Source organism: Ursus arctos, unplaced genomic scaffold, assembly GCF_023065955.2.
Source record: "Ursus arctos isolate Adak ecotype North America unplaced genomic scaffold, UrsArc2.0 scaffold_12, whole genome shotgun sequence".
Taxonomy (NCBI): Eukaryota; Metazoa; Chordata; class Mammalia; order Carnivora; family Ursidae; genus Ursus; species Ursus arctos.
In genome coordinates, this window is record NW_026622786.1 from 33,063,432 (window position 1) to 33,070,079 (window position 6,648).

A 6,648-nucleotide genomic window follows, 5' to 3' on the forward strand; every position below is an offset into this window, starting at 1 on the left:
TGATCTCACATCCTCCCAGCATTGTCTCGCCCTGAATTCTAGACAATGTACTCTTAATTTTTATCTTGCCATTGTAGCTGCTCCATCTCAGCCACCTTTATATATCTTGTAAATATTGGTGTTTCCCAAGAGTTTATCCTCAGTCCCTTTCCTTCCCTCCCCTCACTTTCCATTATTCCCTTCTCTTTCTTTCCTCTGCTCTCCTCTTCTCTGGCATAAACCATCCCTGAGCAGTCTTACTTTTTCACATAGCTTCAAGCACCATCGAATGCCAATTACTTCCAAACCATATTTTAAATCTAATTTTCTCTCTTTTTTCCCTATATTCATTTAAGACAGGGAATACTTTATTCAAGCCCATCAGAGAAATGGACAGCTTGGGTCTGTAACAAAGCGTGTGTTTTAAAGCATAGGTCAGTAGTTGTGTATGACAGTATACACTGCTACACACAAATGAACTGATCAGAGCACAGCTCTTCACTGTCCAACACAGAACAAGCTTCCCTGTAAAAGCAGCACGTTTGGAACGTTTATAACTTTAGTATTCTTTTCCTTCTTCACCCTCTCCTTCAACAGAATTCACACCAGCTTCCTCATAATCCTTCTCAAGGGCAGCCATGTCCTCATGGGCCTCCAAAAACACTCCTTCCTCCATGCCCTCACCGACATTTCACTGAACAAAGGCACACTTGGCATTCCTCAGGTCAGACTTGTGGTCCAGGTGAACCCAGGCTTCAGCAATGGCAGTGGTGTTGCTCAGCACGCACACAGCTTGCTGTATTTTGGCCAGGTCTCCACCAGGTACCACAGTAGGAGGCTGGTAATTAATGCCCAGTTTGAAGCCAGTGAGGCACCAGTCCACAAACTGGATGGTACACTTGGTCTTGATGGTGGCAATGGCAACATTGATATCTTTGGGAACCACATTGCCATGGCACAACAGGCAACAAGACATGTCTTTACCATGGCGAGGGTCACATTTCACCATCTGGTTTGGTGCATTGGTAATCTCTGCTACAGAAAGCTGTTCATGGTGGGCTTTCTCAGTAGAGATGACAGGGGCATATGTGGCCAGAGGGAAGTGGATGTGAGGATAGGGCACCAGGTTGGTCTGGAATTCTGTTAGATCAACATTTAGGGCTCTCTCAAATCTGAGAGAAGCAGTGATGGAGGACACAATTTGACCCATCAATGTATTTAGGTTCGTGTAGGTTAGTGTTCAATATCGAGGTTTCTATGACAGATGTCCTAGATGACCTCACTGTCAACTGTGAAGGCACAGAGTGCCCCAAGGTGGTGTGGGTAGTGAGGGTGGAGTTGTAGGGCTCACCTACAGCTGTGGGAACTTGGAGGGCTCGCTAAATGGAGAGCTCCAGCTTGGACTTCTTGCCATAATTGACAGAGAGACATTCCATCAGCAGGGAGGTGAACCCAGAACCAATTCCCCCTCCGAAGCTGTGGAAAACCAAGAAGCCCTAAAGACCTGTGCACTGGTCATCCAGTTTCTGAATTCAGTTCAAGACAAGGTCAAAGATCTCCTTGCCAATGGTGTAGTGCTCTCTGGCATAGTTATTGACAGCATCTTCCTTCCCAGTGATGGGCTGCTTGGGGTGGAAGAGCTGGTGATAGGTGCCAGTGTGAACTTCATCAATGACCATGGGTTCCAGGTCTACAAACACTGCCCTGGGCACATGCTTCCCAGCACCTGTCTCACTGAAGAAGGTGTTGAAGGAGTCAACTCCTCCCCTAATGGTCTTGTTACTTGGCATCTGGCCATCAGGCTGAATGCCATGTTCCAGGCAACAGAGCTCCCAGCAGGCATTGCCAATCTGGACACCAGCCTGGCCAACATGGATGGAGATGAATTCACGCATGGTTGCCGCTTTGTGGCTGCCAAGCAGATGGCAGAGAGGAAGAGGAGAGGTTGTTGCTTCTTACAGCACAACTCTTAGGTGGTCGATGTAATAGAACTTGCCAAGTACCAGATTCTTAAAAGGACTAATTGTCTACCAGACATTTCTTCTTTGGTGTTCTATAAGCTCCTGAAACTTGACATGTCTGAAAATAAAAGTCAACATTTTCTTCCCACCTGAATCTGTTTCTTTTCCTGCCTTGCCTCAATGACTGCTATCTCCATTCCCCAGCCAGAAATTAGGTGCCACCCTCACTCACCCACAACTTCAACCCCCATTAGGGTGACAAATTCATCCCTGTTTTCCCAGGGATTTCTTTTTTTTTTTTTTTTTAAGATTTTATTTATTTATTTGACAGAGACAGCCAGCGAGAGAGGGAACACAAGCAGGGGGAGTGGGAGAGGAAGAAGCAGGCTCATAGCAGAGGAGCCTGATGTGGGGCTCAATCCCATAACGCCGGGATCACGCCCTGAGCCGAAGGCAGACGCTTAACCGCTGTGCCACCCAGGCGCCCCTTCCCAGGGATTTCTTGGTGTTAGAATGAAAAGTTCCATATTCATGAAATCCCCACAGTTCCATAAAACTGGAATGGCTTGCCTGGAGCTCTCTTAATTTTAAAACTGAAAGTCTCATGTTTTGGGAAACTCTTTAGTTCTGGGCGAACCATAAAGTGGATAATTCTTTTGCCTATATCCAATCAATCATCAAGACCTACTGATTCTAACTTTTTAATGTGTCTAGATTGTCCAGTTCTCCCCCTCTTCACTGTTACTCCGGCCAGCATAGGTCATTAACACATCCCGCCTCGGTTGCTGTGAAGCTTCGCCCCTCTCCTTTGTATCTGCCATTACTCCCTCCAACCCATTCTCTGAATTTCTACTAGACTCATCTTTCTAAACTATGACTCTGTATCTTTTTTCTTCTTAAATCTTTGTAACTGTTCTTTATTTGTCCTAAGATAAGGGGCATACTTTTTTTTTTTTTTGAAGTAGTCTCCATGCCCAGCATGGAGCCCAACGTGGGGCCTGAGCTCACAACCCTGAGCTCAAGACCTGAGCTGAGATCAAGAGTCAGTTGCTTAACCGACGAGCCACCCTGGCGCCCCAAGGGGCATAGGTTTAAATATGGCTCACATGACCTCTCATGAGATCACCCTGCTAATTCGTCCAGGCTCATCCCTTCTCACTTCCCTCTTACACTGCATGTAAGCCCAGATGCCGGCAGTCTCCTCTACGAAAGCAACCTTTGTTTTTACTCTGCACCCACACGGACATAGAACTTTTGCCTATCTTCACATTCGCTACCTTGAGCCCACTACTACAAAATCTTGATAAGAAACAGAGAATTCATAGAGACGATGAAAGGGATCTTCCAGCCTGTGTGCTATGGCAACAACCCCCTAACTCACTATTTGACATTTCTTCTCTAAAGTTCCTTCTCAGCTCTGACACTCCTAGGATTTTTTTTTTCTTTGTCTCTACTTTTCCTCCAAGGTATACAGTCTTCCTGGATCTACACCCCCTCTTCCTGTGCCCCCACACCAAACTCTTTACACTCATCTCTTTATTATCCTAAGTGATTTTTCTTTGCCCCAGGTCCTGTTTATAAGTGTACATTCCCAGCTCTATCCAAGGGTTCAACAAAACAAAGTGTCCTTCTATTTTGAGGTTCCATTTTCACTTGGTGCCATCATTTTTAGCTTGAATATGTCCCTTGGGGTCTCATCTCTCATCCCAAGTAGCTTATTAAAATATTTCTTGAAAAATATGGTGCTACGATCCTAGAGAAGTTGTTCCACCAGCTGCTAAGACAGTAAAAGTTTCTTCCTTTTGTCACCTGTGTTCCAGCTATCCTAGCTTCCCTATAGTTCTCATAATTTTTCTTTTTCTCTCCTACTATGTCTTTGTGTAAGCTGCCAAATCACCTGGGATACTTTACCACCATTTACCTTAAAAAAAAAATGAAAAATTTGACTAACAAATATACCTAAAGTTATAATATTTTTATGTCCCCTCGCCAAAATTTGTCTTCAGCATCAAGAAAGACGGACAGCTCTTATAAATGGAACCGGTGTTAGATTTACTTCATGGGGCTTGATTTGAACAAAGAAATTCCTAATTATATCATGACTCATTTTAGCATTTTTAATCATCATGGCATGATGAAATTCACTGCATTGGTCTCTAGGGGATTAGAAAGAAAACTAATTTCAATTTTTTGAAAGTCATTTTCAAGACCTCCAAAGAAGGCTCATAGAGGACATGAAAGGGGCCTAAGAATTACATAGTTCTCAGTCTGAGTCTGAGAATTAGTACAATTAATCAAAACTGCAATCCACATTCCCTTAGAAAACAACAGTATGCAAAACACATGGCCACTGTGTGCAGTCCAAGCAATCATGTACATTTACAGGTAGGTTATACTCAACCTAGTTTATTTTCTTGATAACATCATTGAATAGATCTTCATTTTCACTAATGCAAATGATTGAAGATTTTAAGATGGCAGTGGAATAACTTTATACTGCATGTGGAGAGCCACACTACTAGGATTTCTCAGTGGCCTTCCTTAATGCTAGAGGCCCTGAGCTTCAGAGACTTGAGAGGAGTGTGGATTAACAAAACGAACAGAGAATTGGAGTTCACAAACCCAGACTTCCATACATACAGCTGTATTTTCTTACGTTATTTTAAACTCTGCATTCTCTTACTTTTTAAACAATCTTTGCACTCACATTTTATTATTTTATTTCATTTATTTTTTAAAAGATTCTATTTTTAATAATTTCCACACCCAACAAGAGCCACATGCTCTTCTGACTGAGCCAGCCAGGTGCTCCTACACTCACATATTATTATTATTATTATTAGTGCAAAAAGATGGTTTTAGTACAGGGACAGGACCCGTGGGCAGAAAGAGCTGCTGCACTGGGGTTGTGAGGAATGGCTGATTAAAGCTATGGGGTTGAGGGAGATAAGGAAAAAGGGAGGTGTTCAAAAGGACTTTCATAAACCAAAGAAAACCCGCAGGATACTGGAGACCTTGCCATTATCAAGCTAAGGTGGTTTTTCCCTCTAGCAAGGCATTAACATTAAGATAGTTGGAAGTTTCTTGGAGGAATGTCACACATCTCCCACCCAGCAGTAGGGAGAGGGAGTTGCAGGGTGTCGGCTTGTGCTTTGTCCTCAGTTTGCCTTCTGCTCCCTCATCATTTCCCCCCTGAACAATTTTGACCCTTAATTATTGAAGGTTGGGGAAGGTGGAAGGTCTTATCTTCTGTAACCTCTTCCTGCTGAATAGGGGTGTAGAGATGTCCCTACCTATGGGTCAATATTGGTCAGTTGGGGAACATAAGGGGAGTTACCAAAGGCAGAGGCAGCTGAATCCAACGCAGTCAACATTTATGAACCTCCTTGAGTAGATAGGATCATCTGTCGTTGTGAAGTGATTGTATTGATGGAGTCTTGGCACCAAGCAGAGAGACACTTCATTGTTGTTTGAAGAGGAATTTGAGATCTTCTAGAGGTTCACAGGAGTAAGAAGGCACGTTAGTTTGCTCATTGGTTTCCTGAGACACTGGTGGGAAATCAGAAGTGGGCAGTGTTAAGTCGGGGGGCTGCTTTTCTTTCTTTTTGACTGCGAGGGAAGAAGCAGCCATGGTGCCTGAGGCACCAAGGATGGTGTCCTACACTCACATTTTAGAAGAGAGATCTTCCCTTGTTTTCTTTCTCTCTGCTGGAGGAGAGGTGGGTAGGGGGAAGGGATAGTTGGGGGATGGGCATTAAGGAGGGCACGTGATGTGATGAGCACTGGATGTTAATATGCAACTGATGAATTATTGAACTCTCCATCTGAAACTAAGGATGTACATGTTCACTAATTGAATTTAAATTAAAAGAAAAAAGGTAAGATAAAGTAATAGGTGTGAAAATACTTTGGAAATGAAAAAAAGCTTTCCAGTGGTAGGTGGGCCTGTCATCTTTTAAATTTGCAAAGGGCAAGAATGAAGAGAGTCACTGTACTCATCTGTTCATCCTTCCTACTATTCAACTATCCATCTGTCTTACCCCTCCGTCTTTCAACAAGTATTTATCGAGTACTTAATGTTTGCATGTAACGGCTATGATCCCTGTCCCTCATGGAACTTACATTCTTGTGTAAATAGTATACAGACAATTTAAATTCAGATTGATAAAGGCTATACTTGATAAAGGGAACTGTGGGATGGTTGGATCAACTAGGGTTTGGTTGGGGAAGGTTTTCCACAAAATGATGTCTAGATTGATCTGTTAGCTCTCATGAGAAAATATGGGAAATGTTGTTAAGCGTCATGGGAAATATGGGTAATAGCAGGACAAAGGTGATAGAATGTTCCAGGTAGAAAGAACACAATGTGCAAAGGCCCTGAGGCAAGAGTCAGTTGAGTTCAACAAAAATTTCAAGGTAGCTGCTCTGCCAGGTGAGAAAGATTCATTTGAATTATTTATGAACAGTGGAGTCGCTGGTTCCGTAGAATATCTGACGTGTGACGGGTGTGCGGTTTATCCATTTGCAGCTGTTCTTTGGCCTCAAGTCCTAGACTGAATTGTACTACCCCTGGCAGCTCTCTTTGTCTTTTTTTTTTTTTTTTTTCCTCTCCCCAACCTCTGGAAAGTAGATTGCTAAGACTCTTAAGCTTTCGGTTTTTAAGGCATGGCGCTTTGAATTGAAACACTGCAATTGTCAGAGGACTCAA

The 6,648-nt window shown here is 43.2% G+C and overlaps 1 pseudogene; it reads right to left on the reverse strand.

Annotated features, from left to right (window-relative positions):
• Window positions 1-538: 538 nt before the first annotated feature.
• Window positions 539-1,874, reverse strand: LOC113254234 (tubulin alpha-1A chain-like; annotated as a pseudogene).
• Window positions 1,875-6,648: the final 4,774 nt, after the last annotated feature.